At 43.1% G+C, this 21,941-nt stretch overlaps 1 protein-coding gene across 1 annotated transcript in view; it reads left to right on the top strand.

Moving 5' to 3' along the window:
• EDIL3 (EGF like and discoidin domains 3) overlaps positions 1-21,941 on the top strand; it is a 1,767,398-nt gene that overhangs the window by 429,827 nt on the left and 1,315,630 nt on the right. The gene's annotated exons all lie outside the window — the stretch shown is intronic.

Here is a 21,941-nt window from a genome sequence, read left to right as displayed (position 1 = left end):
TATTCAGAAATTTGGAATTTTGGGCTCTTCTGCAAGCTTGAGTACTGATTTACAGGCCCAAAAGGCATGTACTGTGCTAAAATACAAGCAGCAGTTCCTCCGCTATGACGGAGCAGCGTCGCCCCACTGCTTTTATGCAGTGCGAAGTAGAAACATAAAATGATAATTACTTTGAGGAATTATCATTTTATGCTTCGTGCTTCTTTGACGGGGATGCTCTGCTCTCGGAGAAGGGACGGGGAGGAGTGGTTTGCCCACTCCTAAGTGGACATGACAGTTTGGCTGGCCCTCTTGGGCCACCCAAAACAGTCATGCACTCTTTCCCTGTTCTCCATGCAGGCTGGATTACAGACTGTGTGGAGAACATGCCCAGGCCTCCATTCCCTGACTGAGCGTCTGATCAGGACTCTCAGACTAATCACAACGCTGCACTGTAGCATTGTGATTGGTCAGGGGGACCTGGGTGCTTACCAATCACAATGCTGCACTGCAGCATTGTGATTGGATAGGTGGGCCTGCTTCCTGTTCCTCGAGTTCCACAACGAGAGCAGGAGCAGAGACGCGGGACCCAACAACAAGGCACGTTTTATATTTGCACCATGCGCGACCCCCCTTCTGAGTGACCCCTCCCCACCCCCCAGCATCCTCCCAACACCCGTGAGCCATGCCTGCCGTCAATGTAAAATGCTACGTCTTAATTTTTGGAGTCTACATTTTTTGATGGAGAAACCATGGGTGAGGGCATTGTTAGCTAATTTTAAACACTGGTTTGAGTGGTACCAGTATGATTCCACATTGCCTTCTGTGACCTAAACTAAATCATCTAGGATCGAAAAATGGAAAACCCTCTCTATGTTTAAAGAGAACTTTCTGCTGCATTAGAGACACCAAGAAAGGACTGGTCCTCTGCTCTGACTTTTATCTGCGTTGAGGATCTAATTGCAGAACTAATGAAGCATGTCTTCTGATTTATTCCGCATGGGTATCTGGACCTGAAGGAGAGTTTGTTGGGGGTGGGTGGTGACTTATTTCTGGGGGCGTGGGTACTGCGGTAGGAAGAATGTAGATGTTGATCTGGAATAACCTGTTCCAAATGGACCTACCTTATTCGCCTTATAAATATGGAGTAAGGCAATGCCTTACTCTGTGTGGAAGGGGCTTTCCATGGGTGTTGCTGTGGGTGTTCCCACACAGCACCCATGGTTTTTGACACTGCCCCAGACTTACAACATAGCAAAAAAGGAAGCATAACTAGGAGAAATGCTTACATTTCGCCTTGTTTTTCCTCTTTCCTTGTGTGCTGCACTTTGCAGCAGACAAAGAATGAGGAAAATGTGCCCTCTGTTTGTTTTTGTGCAGGAAGATGTACCTTACTGCACAAAAACAATCATTCCAACAACACAGACTTCCTTGCATCATGGTGCAAAGGTTTCTGCATTAGTGCTCAGCTGCAGTTTGTACACCGGCAGAAAGGAAAGGAATGCACTGTATCTTGTAGATACAGTGCATTCCTGCCCTTTTCTTTTGACGTAGGGCATCACAGACAGAAGTCTTGCAGCGCTTCACTATGCCACAATATTGTAAATATGCCCCAGAATATTTTGCGTGACAATAAAACACTACATCAACATCCTGTTGAACCCACCTATTTCGCACTCCACAGAAAGGTGAAATGCCAACAACCACTTCTTCAGTGAAAATTGATGAAAGATCTTGCAGCACGGTTGTGCTACAAAATATCGGGAACAAAAATTTTAACAATAAACTGATATTGCCTCTAAAAGAAAGAGAACATTTTTTCAACTTTACATACTTTGTATGAAAACTACAAAAATATTGAAGAAAATAAAGTGGACGAAAACATAGTCAAAAAAGGTAACTACTATAACTAATCAAAATATTAAAATTGTAAATAATATAAAGTACACGATATTTAAGTTATTAGTGTGGAAGAAAAATAATATATATCTTAAATATATAGCTATATAAATGTATACAGATATAACATTTATATATTACATATATATTTATATGTTTTATCATAAATCTTACAAAAATCAAGAAGGACATCAGGCATTTAGAATGCATGTAACTGTGTAAGTAAAGTTATTTATTGCTTGGCATTAGCAATAATCATCTCAAGACGCATTTCAGCAACAAGTTACCTTTGTTGACAAAGGCAACTTGTTGCTGAAAGTGTTCTGTGATGATTATTGCTGATTGCAAGAAATAAATAACTTTACTTACATGCATTCTGAGTGCCAGACACCCTTTTTTATATTTTGAGTAGTCGCGATAATATGAAGGCGTCCATGGCGAGGCGTCATCCACAGCACCGCTAATGATTAAAATGGCAATAAAAACATATATAAATCAAATATTAAAATTAATAAAAATATATATCAAATTTAATTACAAATAACATTAATACAAACCCACCAAAAATGTAAATGTAAATGGCACATTTCAAATTGTATTTATAATAAATTACAAATGTAAAAATAAAATAAAAATTACCATTTCAATGCACTAGTAAGGAAAGTATGGGACTTTGAAGGAGTTAGATTTACTATTCTAACGCAAAGTCTAAGCAAGTATGGAAATTGTTGGATTTTTGCAGGGATTAGAATTACTGTTCCCACTCAAATCTGAGCAACAGTGGGAAGAATGTTGGACTTTGGAGTGGTTAAATATTACATTCCCACTCCATCTGAGCAACAATAGGGAAAATGTTGGACTACGGAGAGGTTAGAAATCCTAAACCTTTTAACAAACAAACAAAATAAAATGATTTAAACATGTTTAAAATACACAAAATATATTCAGTAAAGATAAATACAATTAATGAAATTCAGAAAACACAAATGTTATTTGAAAAATATAAAAAAATATCTATTCTATATAAAGACACTTCCTTTTCTAATACCCAAAAACTACTAAAACATAATTGAAAACAATGCTAAAAAATAAAGGGCAACCATTTTCATGAAAAGAATAAATAAGCAATTAAAATTAAAACAATAAAAATGAAATTCATTTACAAAATGTTATAATTAAACTGATCTCCCAATTAACAATCGATTAACAAATTAGCAAAGAAGTCAAATAAAAATGAATGAAATAACTTACATAATTAGCAATTAATAATTTTATATAAAAATTAAATGAAAACTGAAATCAATAATTTTAGTATAAATATCTTCCCATCCTAATATCCTACAATCTGAGAAACATTCGATCAAATGACAAAAATCTATTTAAATTTAAAAAATCACATTAAAAATTATGAACTATACAAAAAAAAATATATCATAATACTAATACTGTATAATACAATCACTAATGCATATTCAATTATTTTAAAAGTATTTCATACAACAAAAACAATGGTATGCTCAACGATATTTAAACAAATATATTATAAACCTTAAAAAAGATATTCTTACCTTTTATAGTCCGTCCCATGATATTTTTGAGTTAACAATATTTTTTACGCAATATTGTTATATCATGATATTTATTTTGTTGGATATTGGTGGAATGCCAAAAGAACATCAACAACAGCAAACTTGATTTATCTCTTATGCTCATCACTTCACATAGAATCACACAATGCTCATTCTTCACAGCACTATCTCTTGCAAATCTCGTTGATATACTCCTTCAACACCACTTCTTATGAAGATAATGTCTTATTCTCAACCTTCATCTAAGCTTTCTTTGCTGTCATTTGTGAATCACAACAGACAAAAAACAGTACAAACATAGCACAATGAAATGAGCTTTGACTGGCTTGAACCCCAACTTTCAACGAATGCCAAGTCCTTGGATTCACCCTAGACACAAACTTCATCCTCAAAGAATACATTGTCAAAGAAACAAGGATAGCCATGTACCAGCTCTCTTTTCTAACCTCATGGCTGCTGCTGCTGAGGGCCAACGGCCGTCGCGTGCACTACCTTTGTAGTGCTGCGCATGTCCGTTGGCCGTCGCAGCCCGCCCGCTCAATAGAACGTTCCACAATAGCGCGGAACGTACTGCGCAGTTAAGGGGCTAAAGAAAGTGGAACTGTTTCTTCTAGAAAGTGACTTCATACCTACTGATCAAGCCATCATACTTCTGCATCTTGATAATGATATTGCCCTGCTCCAATGACTCTCATATTCAGTGGTGACTTCTCTTATAGACATTCTACATGATGCAGCAGGTCTCATCCAGGGTCAGAAGGAATACAATCACATTCCCCTCATCCTGATGAAACTCCATTGGTTCCCTTTGTTGGCTCGCACCATCTTCAAAACCAGGTGCATCACTTACAAAGCCACCATGAGCAGCACAACCGGTTATCTTGCAGACAAGCTCACCGTCTCTGGTGGTTCTCGGCACACCTGCAGCCAGGACACCATCAGACTGCAAACTAAGATGTTTACTAAAGAAAAAACAAGACAGCAGAGTTTTTCTACTTATGCACCCAGGATCTGGAACAACATTCCTACATCAATCAGGAACACTCCATCTCTCCTACAATTTAGAAAAGAAATGAAGATGCACCTCCCTAAAGAACACTACATGACAATGCCTTACAGACCATATCTATCTATCTATCTATCTATCTATCTATCTATCTATCTATCTATCTATCTATCTATCTATCTATCTATCTATCTATCTATCTATCTATCTATCTATCTATCTATCTATCTATCTATCTATCTATTCACTGGGGAAAACACTCTTGTAAATACGGGGCAGCATCAAAATCAGTATGTTTTGCAGAGGGACACCCACCACAATACCCATTGCCCCATTGCCCACCCCCTTCACACTTTATGTGCACATATCTGCATGAGCAGATATGCCCCTGTGCTGCACAGTTTAATTACTGCCAGTACATGTGACCAGGAATGCCATTTTAAATGCACTGCTGTACACTGGTGAAAACGAGTTTTTCAGCTACATGATGGCTTCACTGAAACCAAAGATATTTGGTATCAAACATCTTCTATTAACGAACCCACACTGATTCTAGTGATGGATTTCTTAATACATGCACCCATAGGGCACCTTAAGGTGCCCCCTGAAACTCTACATAGTCACCTTTGGTATGCCAATCTGGCTTCCGTCAGAGGGATGCCACCTCCTTAACCAGGACCCATTTGGCCCCTGTGCAGGTGGGAAAATAGAAGTCAGAGAGGCGTGTTCACCCTCATGCTAGTTCTATCCCTAAGATGGGCTACCTGATACGGACATGAAATTTCAGAGTTTGTCATCTTTGTGATGGCAGTATTAGGAACTCTGGGACAGGGTTATGCCCACTTCCCACAGCAAGGGGTCACATAAGGGACGTGGGACCCCAAGAGTAAGCAGCCCATTGGCTACTACCCTACACTCCCCTAATGCCCCTAAATTTAGTATTTAAGACAGCCCCTTGCACTGGAAAATCAGATCCTGTTGACCTGAAAGAAGAAGAGGGATGCTGAAGTGTTGCAAGGAGCAAAAACAGCAACTGACTTGGCACCTCCCTGCCGGTCTGTCTGCTGTCCTCAACAATTGTCCCAAAGACGACTTGTCCTGTGGCTGCCTGTGCCTTCAAAAGCCTTCAACGAGGACCCAGAAACTCCTGTGGAGTAGCAGAGCTGCTCCTCTGCATCCTGCAGGCACCCCAGAATAGTTGTGAGGACTCTGGGCTGCGAAAAACCTGACATGGGAAAGCACCACTGCACCTATTCCCCTTAGTCCAAGTTAGAGTGGGCCAATGGTGCCAGTGTGGTCCACTGATGCTCCAGACTCAAACCCTACCTTGTGTTTCCCAGCTGTGGGCTTCCTGATGCCGCCTGCAGCTTCTTTGTGCAGCCCCGTCTACTGCAAATGTCTCCGGTGACATAAACCCGATGTCTCAGGATGTCTCAGGACACTTCTGCACCGGCCACCCCAGCCCTAGGAGAAGAGGACCAAATGGATACCATGTCCCGAGCATCATGAGAACTGAGACGCCCTTTTCGTTCAGCCAGACAGGCCCTCCAATCCAAACCTGCATCCTCTTGGTAACTGGACTGATCTCCATTGACTTCAACTGGGCACCCCACTCTGTATTGCACCTCTGCAGCCGGCCGCTCCAGTGCCTGTTGGTGCTGTCTTGTACCGTGCCCCATAATCACATTAAGTCCAGGAGATTGGTCTTATAAGTCGCTGTAAAGAAATTGTATGCAGTATTTGCTTTTCCTCCATAGGATAACATGAAAATTGCACTGTGTCGACTTTTGAAAACTAAAAACATTTTTCTTCAAAACGTGCTTAACTGATTTTGATGATTTTGGTACCAATTATTATATAAATATAAGTGTTATTTGTATGAATTGGTGTGTACCTTATTCAGTTGTGTGTACGATTTATTGACTGTGCGTAATGCAGATGTCTAACACTGCTCTCTGATAAGCCTAAGGCTGCTCAGCCACACTACCCTTTGTCCACTTATAAGGCTTACCTGAACTATTTGCACAGTATACATCTTTTTGGTATCTATACTACTATTATAAAGAGAGAAGTGTGACCTTTGAGCCAGGTAAACTCGAAAACTACACCACCAATACAAACACCCAAAACATCTTTGAAAACGTCAGGGCAAGCAGATGGACATAGGCTATATTAAAAAAAAAAAAACGTTCTTTAAAAAATTTAATATAAAAAAAAAGTAGTCCCTAGGAAGAAGCGCCGGCCGCAACGTGCAAGATGACATCACGAGCGCGGGGAGGAGCGGCGTACAGAAGCAAGAGGAAGAGCGGGGGACGTGAGCACGGGGAGGAGCGGAGAGGAGTGGTGGTCAAGCGGGGAGGAGCGGTGACGACCGGCGAGGAGCGGCAAAGCGGGGAACTCAGGAGCAGGTAAGAAAGACTCCCACTGCTCAGGGGCCCTGAAGCAGCCTTAACATTGGGGCGGGCGGGGCCCTGAAGCAGCCTTAATGTCAGGGCGGGCGGGGCCCTGTAGCAGCCTTAACGTCGGGGCGGGCGGAGGCCCAGAAGCAGCCTTTTACTCCCGGACAACGTCGGGACGGGCTGCTAGTAATATATAAAGAGCCAGCTTCCTACAGCTGCTCACACAATTCTGTGCCACACACAGATTAACATATTGCTCTATATCAACAAAGTTCAAACTTCTTATATACAGGTTGCCTTTAGAGGCCTGTATCGGAGAGGAGGGGGGTTGTCGGGGGAGACGACAACAGAGAAAAGGGGAAAGAGAACTTACCACCAGCTAGCAGCCAACTGCATCTCTGGTCTTCTGCTCCTCTCATTGCTCCACTGATGGCACAGGCTCCTAGCCTCCTCTGTTCCAATCCGGAAGCTGCTCTCATGCATGAGAACAGCTTTAAGATTGGCCTGCGGGCCCAGTATTTGCACTCACAGGGAGACTGGGAGCCCGTGCTTTGCTTTCTCCAACCCAGGAAGGCAGATATGGTTGGAGAAAGCTTCACTGCGTATTTGGGTTTGGCCGGCCTGAGACGGCCGGCCAAACCGTCATGCACAGTGATAGCAAGGCCCACCACTCCCCATCAGTGCCTATCGTCCCACTAGCCCTGCTTCAAGAGTCTGCCTGGAAACAAAATAAAACAATAATAAGCTGGGTTTTTATTATGATTTTCTTTTTTTTAATACTGCTGGCAGGGGGTGCAATGCTCCTCCACCATAGCTTAGGAGCCACCACTGCAGGTTGCACAAGGCTTATGAATTATTTACTTCAATAGTATAAACTAGTAGCACACTTTAGACACCCCCGCTCACATCCAAAAAGCACAGACATGCTGCCCTGTCCTTACAACAGCAATTCCCAACCAACATGGGCCGGATACTAACCTCGAATAGAGCACTTTTAATAGAACTTTCACATTTATTTTTTATGTTTTTGGGGCCTAGGCAAGATACATTTGGGGGCCCCTGTCAGAACAACTTTGAATTCTCTTACACATTTTCTGCTAGTTCAAGCCAACATGATGTTCAATAAGATTAAATTATACTTTCTGAAAAGGAGGCATACAAAAAACAGCTAAACAATTTTTGATTGGGGTACCAAAAATCCTTACAAGTAGAGAATGTGAGAGGTAGATTTAGGAAGAGAAGGAGAGTCGTTGAAGGGTAGCATTGTGCAGAAAAGGCTAAGCAGCAGTTCCGACCTAACTATTTCTAAAGGCAGATTGCAATTTGCCATGCCAATGGCATGCGGTATAGGTAATATGCAAATGACTTACTTTTGTAGGAATATCAGTGTTCACTGTGGATAAAAACCATGTCGATATTTTTCTGCTGGTGGCACATAATATGAACTCTCTTCAGACTGCATCGTGCTCCTGTGTAAGATCATTGTGGATAGAGCACAAATGTACATTCTCCACCGTAAAAGGCTGAGCTTGTTAGCAGGAAGGTTTTCCATAACATAATTATTAGTCGCAAAAAAAGTTTGAGACTAACTGCTTTCATCATAGACACAAAATATTAGGGGCCATCACCAGTGGGAAATATAGGGAAAAGCTGTGGTATAGTCTCGAGGCGTAGCAATTGCTTACACGTTGTAGCATGCCTAATGGACATAATTTGCATAAACGGATGCATTGTAGCTCCGGAAATAAATAGATACCAAGGCAAAGTGTCCTTTTGTATCAATTGCATTCCAGCTTCTTGATTATATCTAGGCGGAACATTAGGTATATATAGCTATATTTTAGTTAAATGGTAATGCACCAGAGTAAGCCTGCATATTTTCTTCATAATTCACGTGAACAATAAGAACATTGATTGGAGGTCGAATTTATCTGCTCATTTTTTCAGGGTAATGGGGGCAGAAGAGCAAAGCCCTCATTTACGCCCATTACACAGTTGCGTAAGTTCTTATAGGGGAGCAAAGCTTGGCCTGATTTCCTCACTGCTGCTGTGCAGATCACAACTTACACTGGAGCAGGGGCATGATGGAAAACTAGTGTCTAAAAGGTCCTACTATGCCAGCAGAGGTGTGACTTTCATTAGAGCTACAAGTGCAGGGTCTAAAGGACCAAAGGGTGTTTCGTTTGGGAGGGTGGGGTGTGTGTGGGGGGGGTTTAGGGGGGTGTTGCGGGGATTCTAACCCCAAAATAGGGCCTTTGTTTTCTTGGACTCCCCTGCTCGTGCTCGGGGAAATTGTGGGGAGTTTTCCTCATCTTCTTTAATGGCAATGAATTCCTTACTTCACCAGCGGTTGACAGGCATCTTTTAGAGTCGGTGTTATTGCATCTGTTTGCTTAGTTGTCTCTTATCTCATATGTATTTAGGTGGTTTCATAACAGTTCTCACTTTCAAATTGCTTTAGTTTACAAATCAGTGTGCTTATTCTATAATTCACTAATGCGTAATGAAGATTTTGAATGTGACATGCCTGTGCCACTGTGCAGTGCTTAATGGAGAAATAGAACTGCTTTTTCTTGAGAAGTACAGGTAAGCACTGCCAATGTGTACACGTGTTCGGTGCTGTCATGTCAGCTTACCTGTTGCTGACATATCAAGACTCTGCAACTTCTAAGTGCTACCCAGAGACCGGGCGCTCTGGGTGTTTTACAACGCCCTGCCATTACAACACAGTCATTACAACACAACATCCCTTACAACGCATGCCATTACAACGCAATCATTACCACGCATGACACTACAATGCACACCATTACAACGCATACCATTACAACGCATAGTACCCTTACACTATCCAACACTTATCCTTCTGTTGCACCCCCTGGAGTTAGAATAGTAATTTTTACCCCTACACTATCCAACACTTACCCTACTATTGCACCCCCTGGAGTTAGAATAGTAATTTTTACCCCTACACTATCCAATACTTACCATACATACAATGTAATGGTGTGCGTTGTAATGGTATGAGTTGTAAAGGTAGTATGCGTTGTAATGAAATGCGTTGTAAAGGTAGTTTTTAAAAATGCGTTGTAATGGAATGCGTTGTAATGGAATGTGTTGTAATGGATGTTGCGTTGTAAAAAATGTGTTGGAAAGGTATGCGTTGTAAAAATATGCGTTGTAACGTCATACAACCGGGTGTTTAAATTCATGAGAAGTGACAACCAAGTGTGCCGCTGTTGTTGGACCTGTGCTTTCCGCTCGAAAGTGATGGTGAATCGAAGGGGCCTACTATCATATGCATTGCACTCTGTGCTGGTGACAGTCAGGAATCCTGCGTTGATGTCCCCAAAATGAACCCAACAGAGCCCGCTTTTATTTTAAAAGTTTCTCTTACAATTAACAACATATTCTTGCTTTGCCACTGTGTAAATCGCAAGCTCACACATCTCTGATGAGGACTTAACAGGATTACTTTACATCCCCTTTGGGGTTTAGCTATATGTCCCTTTACATTTTCGGTCACAATGATGAGCTGTGTTATCCCAGGTAAACTAATTCGAATTTAGTGATTTCTATCGGCTGGTTTTAAACCAACGGTGATTGACTTTATGGTCAGAACTAGAAATTCTGAAGGCTATTCTTTCCATAGTAAACTGTTCAAAATGTCCTAATCTGGGTGACCTTGATATTATAATAATTTTGTATAAATCAGTGGTTATTGAGTAATTAGTGAATTTGCAGAGATTCTAGCCTTAATTATTTGGCTATTAAATATAAGCTTTTTGGATCTTGGCTTATTAGGTCGGAATTGACATATTTTTCTGGATGCTACATTAGTTGCATTATACTTCCATCTTTCAACCTTGTGTTTCCTGCGTGTGTACAAGACCTGCAAGCAGCAATATTTCATTCTTTGACTGGTCTCCTAAATTCATTGCATGTGCCTTCAATATGTCCAGTGTTTATTGTATCCATTTGTGACATGAACTTTACAACTATAAAATAATGGCAACTTGGATTTAGTGTGAAGGTCTTCCAGTTTCTGGGGAATTTATCTTCTGACAGTACAACAAAATAGAATCTTCACCGATATAAGTAAGATGCTAAGGGTAATGTTTATCAGTCATGGTTACCGTGTCAATATATGAAATCATGACATAGTAAACTTGTGGAGACCCTAATAATAGCTGATTTTCCTATTGCCTTAAGGACATCGAACCACTGTGCTATTTTCATGTGTCCCCTACTTAATGTGTGCAGCCAGGCAAGAGACTTCAAGTGCCTCACAACCAATCAGGGCAGTAGAAACATTTGTGAAGAGTGTTGCTGCTCAGGTTCTTCTCCAAAGTGGGTTCAGTTTTCCACTGAAAGTCCTGTTATATCCGTCCCATCAGTGTGTAACTTGCCACCACCCCAAACCTTCCAACCTGCTGCTTCTGAGCCTATGCCTCATCCTGTGCCACAAACTTACAGTACTCCTTATGCGAGCAGGACTTACACAGTTCTCTGTGGGTCACCGTCCTCATGCTCCCTATTCACAGACCTCTCTGCCACCTATGGATAGCAAAAGTGCAATCTACTAAGAGGGTCTGCCAATCGTTGATCTTATGTCTGAAGGATACTTGCAGTTTTTCTTCACAGATTGTATCAGTTCTGATTCCAAGAACCTTGCACGGCTTCTGCTTGCATGTGTATAGGAGTGTGTGTAGATGTGGGTCTGTGTCTTGCACTGCTGCTCTTCAAACTGTACCTGTAACATAGAACTGAAGAATCTACTGCTGATGCCGACTTCGGGTCCTATCACACATGGGGTGCACATCGCATCTTTAAACAAGTGCTCCAGGTGCAAATAGGGAAAGTGCACCCTATTACAAAGAATGAGCTGCCCCTAGGGCAGCCGCAAACTCATGCTGCCCTTGGGGCAGTGCATTCAAGTGAAATACGCAGCGGCTACTTCAAAGCGCTCCTTGTTTCATAGTGCAGACGGCAACCCGCCTGCACTTCGAGGAGGGATTAGAGAGACCTTTGCAGATTGGTGGACAGAGTGACTGCGCCCTCCTGCCTGGGGATGTCTGGGAGGGCTAGAGAGGGCTGCCATCAGGGGAGCACTGTGCCACCTTCTTGTGGTACACTGACATAATATGACGTGAGCGCAGTGGCAAAGAGATTCCCTCATTTGCATTAGGCCACTCCACATTGCAAACGGGGGAATGCACTCTTGAGATAGTACTGGTGTTACATGTGCACAAGCGCTAACTGTATAACAGAAGGGGCTGCACAAGTATCTCAAGCCCCTTCTGTATTACCAAAGTGCCCTTGTTGCGCATAAATCACACACACATGCCTGTTGACCCCCCTAGGCGCCGTCTGTAATAAAACCCCTGGTACTTGTGGATTGTTCCTGGTGGAAGCTTAAAGAACATTCTTTCACTATATAAAAGCAGGAATGATTGCCTTTTCCAGTGTGAATGAAGCTTGCATTTGGTAAAAAAAAAAGTCAGGCATATTTTAAAGGAACGTGTATAATGATGCTTTCTGTATATGTAATTATATTTCTTGACTCTATTTTGCCTACAGAATTAGATTTCCTTACGTTCTCCTGACAATAAGACGTCTGAAAAGGTTTAGTTATTATTTCTTTATTAGTATTATAAGCAAAAGATCAAAAACATTATGTCTAATTTAGCAACTCACAATCCCCTTGGCCTCCTTGTAGGAAAGTGATTACTTCATTCTCTGGTAATTCTAGAAATGACAAATGACTAATAACTGAATGAGGTAAGAGCACTCTTCAGAGATCACATGCAGGATTTCCTTTTTCCACCTCTTAATAACCAACATTATTGCAGCAAAGTGTATGGATTCTTTACTGTTACAGCTATGTTTGGTGAAATCTGTGAGGCTCTAAAAACAATAATATTAGCAGCAGCAGCAGCAAGCACGGATCAGAGGTATGGGTGCGGGGGTAGGGGTGACATGGTCCAACATGGATCAGAGGTAGGGGCGGGGGCGGGGGCAGGGGCTGGAGAGGGGTGGACGCGGGGGAAGTGGGTATTAAAAATAAAATTAAAAATGTACCTTCTCGCTGCTTCCTTGTCACGTCTCTCCTCCGAAGTCCTCCCTCACTGTCCTGAACAGGAAGCACACCCAGAGTCCCAGTCAGCCAATCACAACACTGCCTTAGTAACATTGTGATTGGTCTGAGTGCCGTGTTTTGACACTCAGACGGTGACTGAGATCCTGGACATGTTCTCCACACAGGCTGTAATGCAGCCTGCATGGAGAACATGCAAAGTGTGCAATACTTTTTTGGGCTGGCCAAGCAGTCATTGTGCACTTAAGAGGGTGCTACCATTCCTCCCCTGTCCCCTCACGCAAAGCTGTGTAAGTAGGAGAAAATAAAATGATAAAAACATAAGTTAATATCATTTTATTTCCCCTTTATTTCACTGCTAAAAAGCAGTGGGGCAACGCTCCTCCATCTTATTGGAGGAGCTGCCACTGAACATTAGGTTTAACACTGTTGACATATTTTAAAACGTACACAAACTGCAATCTGCTTAACACTATCACATGTGCCGAGCATGCATGAGGACGGATTGCTCCAGACTGGCTCATGCATAATATAAGGGGCCAGCTGCTGTTCAGTGTGGTGAGAGAAGATGCTTGCAGATATATTAAGAGATAGGCATGCCTTAATGCACTTTTTATATAAAAAAGTTCTCATATTGTGTTTGTTCCTAAAGACTAAGGAAACACACTTTATTACTTTCTAAAGAAACAACAGAAGTTGTAAAGATAACAATCAGAATTATGTGCAGGCACTTACTCTTTCTAAGTTGTGGCCATTCACAAATTGAAGCATTGTTGTGCAAGCTGATGGAGGGTGTCCATGTTCATATGACTTTGCTTACAATAGGGCAGAGATGGACCTGTATACATCTGTTCCAGTGACACTTGTCTAAGCCACAGAGCTATGCATGCAACTCATTAGCAATTGCAAACAGACTGGGGGTTTGTCAATTCGGCAGCTGGTGCAAAGTCTTATTAGAGTGGGACTGATCAGATCTGTCTTGTCACTATAAAAGACAGTAAACTGGATGATAAAAGTTTATAATACATGGGATTTTGTAATCCATGTATAAATGCCAGTATCTAATTTCATTTAAATCTGCGACTTGTGACACGCCCTGTCGCCGATTATAAAAAAAAAAACATTAGAACTCGACTATTATAGCCTTATAGCCTGCCGTAGCAGGCTATGCTGGACATTAAAGGCCTGCTCCAAACTTAAAGGCCTGAGCTGAAGGCAAGGGAGTGGGCCTTTAATGGCTGGTATAGCTATGAGGCTATTAGAACATTCCATCCTTAGAAGGCAGAATGTTCTAACAAATAAAACACAGCAACAGCGGGGATTCCACAATGGGAATCCCAGCAATCCCTGTATAAATGCCTTGGATTCCACAATCCACAATCCACAATTCCACAATCCCTCTATAAATGCCTGTTAGACCTGGCTTGTCCGGCAGTTTTATCCCAAGACTTTTTGCCTTTTGGCCTCCTGTTTTTTACCCTGTTTTTGTTGGTTTTAAGACTCTAGGTACTTTACCACTGCTGATCTATGCTAAAATGTATAGACTCTCTCTGTAAATTGTTATGATGGATTGGCGTTTCCATGTTTGGGTATTTGATTTACTATATGGGCCTAGATGTAGGTAATAGCAAATTACCGAATGGTAAATACCGAATTTTACCGATTCGGTATTTACTAATCAGTAATTGCTATGTAGGTAAAAATTTCGGTAAAAATACCGAATCGGTAAGATTCGGTAATTACCGAAACAGTATTTTCCATTGATTCCTATGGGCCTTGAAGCCCATAGGATTCAATAGCAAATACCGATTCGGTAATTACCGATTCGGTAATTACCGAATCGGGCAAATTACCGATTTTACAAGGGGGACAGGGTGTCACTTTGACACCCTGTTGCACCCCTGATCTTGCTTGTGTGCTATGTGACACACAGACATGCCCTTAGGGCATGTCTGTGTGCCACATGGCACTGGTGTACATGCACAGATGTGCATGTACACTGGAATTCGTTATTTACCATGGAATAGTATTCCATGGTAAATTAACGATTCGGTAAGGGCCTGTGGCACTGATTACAGTGCCACCTACATATTGATTTACGGAATCGGTAAAATTACCGATTCGGTATTTTACCGATTCTGTAAATTTACCGAATCGGTAAATATACCGATTCTGTAACATTAAGGCCACCTACATGTCAAAATCGGCCAACCGGTATGTGGCGAGCTACATGTAAATGTAAATGTAGTTGAGCTTATATAGCGCACAGCTACCTGCAGTGGGTTTCCCGGCGCTTGCTTAGGGAACCCTTCCTGGTATTCCCCTGTGAGATAGCAGGGTATCCACAAGGTGAAAGTCAGGCATCCCGCGGCGAGGGTCCGTTGTGGAGATTAAGCAAGCTATTGCCCAGAGTCGCAGAGTGTGAACCCGTGAGTCGAGGAGGCACCGGGGCGAGAATTATCGAGTCCGTGGAATTTTTAGCCCAAGACCCGCCGAGGCGGGGAATTGAACCCTGGTCCAGGACCGATCTCAGCTTCCGGGTCTGCTGCCTCTAACCCCTGAGCCACACTTCTCCATTGCCCTGGTTCCTGGCCCTAAGTTCCTAGTATAGTGCACTGTGTGTGCCCTGTAAATCAAATGCTGCTAGCGGGCCGGCAGCACTGGTTGTGCCACCCACACAAGCAGCCTTGCAAAGGTAACTCAGACCTGCCAGTGCATTATCTGTGTGCAGTCTAGTAATGCCATGTCGACCTGGCAAGTGCACCCACTTTCCAGGCCCTAACCTTCCCTTTTCTTACATGTGAGTCACCCTTAAGGTAGGCCCAAGGTACCCTTATGGGCAGGGTTTGGTGTGTGTTAAAGGAAGGACATGCCCTGATGTGGGAGGCATGTCCTGATATTGAAATACAGCCAAATTCATTTTTCAGTATGGAAATTCTATCTGTCCCATAGGATAGAATGTGAGTTTATTCATAACATCTTATAAATATAACTTCCCATTGGAGCAAGATCGAAAGAGCTCAGAATATAAAAATGCATCTTTTAGTAAAGATGATTTTTATATTGTGTGTTTGAAAATGCCACTTTTAGAAAGTGGATATTTTCCTGCTTGGCCATCCTGTGTGCCTCTGCTAGGCTTGTCTAGTGACTGTCTGGCTTTGGAGTGACAGGGGCTGGGGATGTGCATTCTCTCAGACAGCCATGGGGGGGTTGATGTGTGGTCTGCCTTTCCTGAATGAGTCAGGGCTGGGCTGAATAGACCTGCACAGCATTCAGAGTAGGAGGAGGAGTTTTCACTAGCACCTGAATAGGCCCGGTTTGCATTTAGAGTGGTTGGAGGGGATTTCCCTTGCACTTGAATAGGTCCTGTCTGCCTTGGACAATTCTGTCACCACCTCCTGCCTGGAAGCTGGACCAGAGAGGACAGAAATGGTTTTGGCTGAGCACAGAGCTTCTTTGCACCAAAAGAACAAATTAATTTGCTGTATAAATAGCGGGGCCCAGACTCCAGTATTTTAGGTTACCGCTGAACTAAGGTACCTGCCAGGAAGAAGTACCGGGATAGCTGGTGGAGGAGTACTGCCCTGTGCTGTGTGCTGTTGGGGTTGGCCTGCAGAGGTTTATTCTGTCTTGGAAGAGAAAGGACTGGACTGTGCTTTCATCTTCCTGCTGTTAGAGTGTTCTCTAAGGGCTTGAAGTAGAGCTTGCCTCCTGTTGGAAGTCTCAGGGTTAGAAAAATCTTCAAAGATCACTTTTGGACTTCAAGAGAAACCTCTGCCAAGGAGAAGAGCTGGAAGAAACTGGAGGAGGAGTACTGTACCTTTGCTGTGTGCTGTTTGTAGTTGGCTTGTAGTAGATGTTTCTGCCAAGTAGAGAAATGTGTGTGTATCCTGCTTGAGGAAGTATCTCCAAGGGCTTTAAAGTGGAGCTTGCCCCCGTTCAGGAGTTCTGAGGAACAGCAAAGCCCTCACCATCCTTCTGGGCACCGTCTCTGGAACCACTGGTTTCAATCACCACAGAAGAAAAAAGCAACCGACTCTGTCACCAAGTCCGTCGGAGGATTCCATGTCCTTAAGGCCCCTGCAGAAGGCACCGCCGCATCTCGCACCGCTTCCTTGGTCTTACCGATGCCATCTGGATGATTGTCACCAAGCCGTTGCTTGCACCGCGTCCTGAGGGTACCGCATTCGGCACCACCTTGCTTCATGCTGCCGGGACATCACCGTCGCTGCCCGACCTGAACATCGACCAGCACTGTCACTTACACCGCAGCCTGCCAGCACCACATCGAGCACCGCCTCACACTGCACCATAAGCCTTGGTCTCAATCAACACGGTCTGGACAATCATCACTGACCCGCTGCCTGCACCGCATCGTGAGGGCACCGCACCCTGCACCGCTTCCATTTTGCAACACAACCGCAACGGTTGTTCCAATCGGCTCACACCATTGTGTCGGCCGCAACTAGAAAGGTACTGTTTTCGAGTCTGTCTTCGCTTTAGCTGACCTGCCCCAACGTGGTTGGCTGAAATTGCTAGACAGCATTGCGTTAGCCCCAGACAGAGCTACCACCTCTGTAGAACGGTGTTTTGTGGATATTTTGTACAATTGGAAGTTTTTTTGCATACTGCATATTTTTCATAACTGTATTGTGGATTTTTGTTGTGCTTGGTCTCGTTTGGTTTAGATAAAGTTTTGCTTATTTTTCTAAACTGGGGTGGTGTCCCTTTGTAGTGTTTTCACTGTATTACTGTATGCATACACAAATACTTTACACACTGCCTCTGAGATAACCCTGTCTGCTCGTGCCAAGCTACCAAGGGGTGAGCTGGGGTCATTTTAGAAGTGTAGCCCCATTACCCTGACTAGGAAGAAGGGTCCTTACTTGGACAAAGGTGCAAACCATTGCCAACTAGAGACCCCCATTTCTAACAATGCCCATCTATAATTTCTTCATAGTTGGCAACTTGTGATGCCCTCAGTTGCGGATTATAAAGAAAAGACATCAGATCTTGTAGTCAAGTTCAGATGTCACAATGCGTGCTGCCAGCAGCCTTGGTGAAAGGGAGGTCAGGTCATGGGGCAGCTGTTCACAAGCAACAAAAATGGGTTCTGTGCCCTGCAATTGCTTGGGACAACAATATTGCTCTATTACAGCCCTGAACACAAGAGAAGATCAAAGTGTGGTTCCCGCAGCCACTCTCCCTATTACGCAGCTTAATGATTTTTAAAAAACTTTCTATGATGCAAATGATCTATCAACTATTATCCCTTCACCATCCCCCAGCATGGTATAAGCAGATGAATACAGCCTTCACACAGTTCCTTTTGGAGGGGGGGCATATTACTCTGCGGACCTGTTTTCAGTCTACCTTTAACGTGGATATCGCTGCCCCAGATATTTACTCATACCATGCCGCGTCCCATCTCCTTTTCTATCAATGAATGGTGGTATGCACAATGGGCAGAACTAGAGTACGTGACAGAATGCTGGGTGATGGTAGATGCCTCGTTCGTACACTTCCTCTATGGTGGTAAGATAGGGAGTCCCATTCCAAACGCAACCCAAACGTTGTTTTGACTGTGGAAACATACACTAAATCAGATGAGCTGGTGGACTCGACTGACTCGGATGTCATCACTGTGGGGTGGGAGCTTCTTGATCCAGGTAGCATCTCTTTTGGGGTTTCGCAGAGGGATGCTATTGGCATTTCAACTCTAGGAGATGTCATGCAGGGTCTAGTTCTCAAATCCTTGCCGGAACTGTAGACAGACTTTCAATTGCATAGTCAGAAACTTGATAGATATCACCAGCTACGGTATGCTCTCACTCCCCACATACACGATCAACATGAACTACCGGAATTCAACCCACTAGAGGGTAAGCTAGTAACAGAGAATCTGGGCACACACAAAATAAAACAGGTTTACCAGACTTTAGTGACACACAGGACATCCACACTTCCACCCTTGAGACAGACCTGGCAGGAGGACATACCCACAATTGATAATGATGACTGGACAGAGGCCCTGATGGCGCCAAGTGAAGCAGTGATATCGTCCAGGCTACGTCTTATCCAATTGAAATTCCTCATAGAGCTTACTTTACTAGAGGTTGCCTATGCGCATAGGCCCATTGCATCGCCGGTCTTTCTAAGGTGTGGGATGGCTAAGGGCACCTTCCTGCATACGGTATGGGAATGCACAACACTTGAGAGTTTCTGGCTTGGATTGGTTGCCTGCCTGGAAGGGGACTCTTGTCATGGGAGATCCCCTTTCATCCAAAGACGATATTACTCCATAGCATAGAGGGATTGGAGGTAATAGACACAAGAGACACTTACTCTTCCTGGGCTTAACTCTGGCTAAACACAACATTGGACTGCTATGGAAGGATGTGTCCACAACCACAATAGGTACATGGAAGCTAGAAATGGACCATTGTATGTGCATGGAAATAGCAGTGTTTCGAGCTAGAGGGTGACCGCAGAAACACACAAAGATAGGGCAGAGATTTGCACGCCACAAAGGCATTGTATTAGCACTGGTCCATTCAGTAGACTCTCTCCTCGGCACATAGATACAGAAATCTGATGGCAGTTCATGAGGCCTCTGGTTCTCTATCACATCCACATATCCCCTATATTGAGACTATAAGAATGTTGTTCGCGATAGGAATGGTAGGTTTGATTTGAACAACAGATGTTGAAATTATTCCGGGTGGGCGGCGGGATGTTACTGCACGACAAGTTTGGACTGGCAATGTTGGCCATCATGTAATGTAAAAACAAAACCTAAAAAAAATGTGTTATGAAAAAAAATAAAGCAATACAAATGAAACCTTCTTGTCCTTCTTCTGCTCTATTTTTCTAACTTACAATGACTAGTAAAAAGAACATTATCATTTTTTGCATTCCTTAGATAATTATAGAAAATTTACAAATATTTCTGCATGATTCTACACATTCTGAGCTACTGCAGCCTTATTTGTTAACTGACTGGTATTGAAAATTTTTAATATATTTTTGCAACAAATATCTAACAGGCTTTTTATGTGTTTAATTTTGCACAAGAGGTTCTATTTCTATTCTTTGTGTTTGCAAACATGCTCTCTCTTTCATATAAAAGAGCAACACATCAAGGTTTTAAGTGATTTGTTAGAAAGTTGATGGTTTGACCATGTATTATATGGGATAAAGTACCCCCGCCGAACATAATAAAGGTATTGCAAGTTGCAGAAGAATTCCATAACCTTATTAAGGAACTTGATGTTCGACTGCGTTCCTCCATATGGTTATGGAACTTCTCTGTGTCTTGCAATATCCTTATATTGTTATCGGCAAGCAGTACTTTATCACTTATATAACTAGGTGACCTGTAGAATGACTAGAGAGCAATTCAACATATGGCATTTGAATGTACATCTTTGGATGCATGCTTTACAGAGCTGACAAGCACCTTCCTCAACTAGGTATAGTAGAATGAAAACATATTGTAATAGTTTTATTGTATTTTAGAGTGAGCAATTAACGCCTTAACCGCGGCAGTTTTTCCGCCGCGGTGCGGGCGTTCTGAAGAGCGGGAGGGCTACGTCAGCCATTGGCCGGTGGCAGCACGCAAGGGGTTATATGCAAGATAGTTAAAAGAGGGGTGGGAAACATGTCAAATTGTGCCTGTTGCTTTTAGCTTCAATTACATTAAAGTCCATGCAATAATCACAAAATAATATGCAGGTACATATTATTATGTGTGTATCACTATGTGGAAGATGGAGATAGATAGGAAGGTGCTGGCAGTCTGCGTGAGCATGTTGATGAATTTGGAAGAGTTTTAGGACTGTGAGAAAGTTGCTGAAGTGGCAGTGTCTGACAATGAGAATGACTAGTTGATTTTACAGTCTATAAATAAAGGAAGGGATTAGGAGCCAATCATCAGGCCCAGCAACCATGCTCCTTAAATGTAATGATTAAACACAGAAGGATGCTGTTCCTCCACAGAAAGAAAATTGGGGGAGGAAAAGCTGTCAGGCGGGGTTGGCCAACATGGATAGGGGGATCTGATTGATCAGAAGTGAATGGCCTCACACACACAGAACAGCACTATTCTTCATCAGTGGGCTGCTCCTAGTTGGACCGGCACTGCAATGTCCAATGAGCCCCTAGAAGGGGCTCTTTGTTGGAGGTCTTCTGATTTAATTGCTATAATGATGAGTGCAAGTGAGGATATAGTGAGTGTAGGGCGGTGCAGTGAGTGGTTAAAATGTCTAAGAGGTACCAAAGACATTTTAATAAGGTGGTCCCCTTGACAAGTAAAACCAAACGCTGCAGGTGGCTGGCTGACTAGATGAATGAAGGGCTGGTGCAGCTATCAGCAGCTTGTTGCTCCTTCTAGGTTGTATGTCTCAACATTATGGAGCCTTAACAGTCAATGAAAATTGATTTTTGATTAGGCTCAGATGGTGTGAGACCTAAGGGCTTAAAACACTTTTGTCTTTCATGGCTGCATTTCAGGAAGGTGGATAGGTTTGCCTCTGTGTAATCTGCTGCCTTAGCACTTGGGAGATAGCTGTGCACTCTATACACGTCTAAATATAATAATAATAAATACATATCATCCCTGAGAATCCAAGGCCAAATGGCTGGATATAGAGCAACCAGCCAGGAACAGTGTGACATTCCATACCTGAGGTAGGGTGGAGTCAGTCTAGGGAGGCATCTGGGGCTCCTCTGGTCCAACCAGCTTCAAGAAACACTAGCGAGAGGTAGGGTAAAGCCAGCACTCACACCCAAAAGGACCCAGTCCACCAGGCACTGGGCAGAGTGGCCCTCCCTTCCCAGGGACAGCGCACTGTGTGAGCAGGGAGAGGGTTGGGGCTTCTCCAGGCTAATCTGTCCCAAGAATTAAACAATTAGAGTTGGGATAAGCCAAGGCTTTCTCCTGAGATGCCTGATCCCTGAAGGCCCAGGCTCCA

This window comes from Lissotriton helveticus, chromosome 2_1 (assembly GCF_964261635.1).
Source record: "Lissotriton helveticus chromosome 2_1, aLisHel1.1, whole genome shotgun sequence".
Taxonomy (NCBI): Eukaryota; Metazoa; Chordata; class Amphibia; order Caudata; family Salamandridae; genus Lissotriton; species Lissotriton helveticus.
This window is presented reverse-complemented; position numbering and strand designations above follow the sequence as displayed.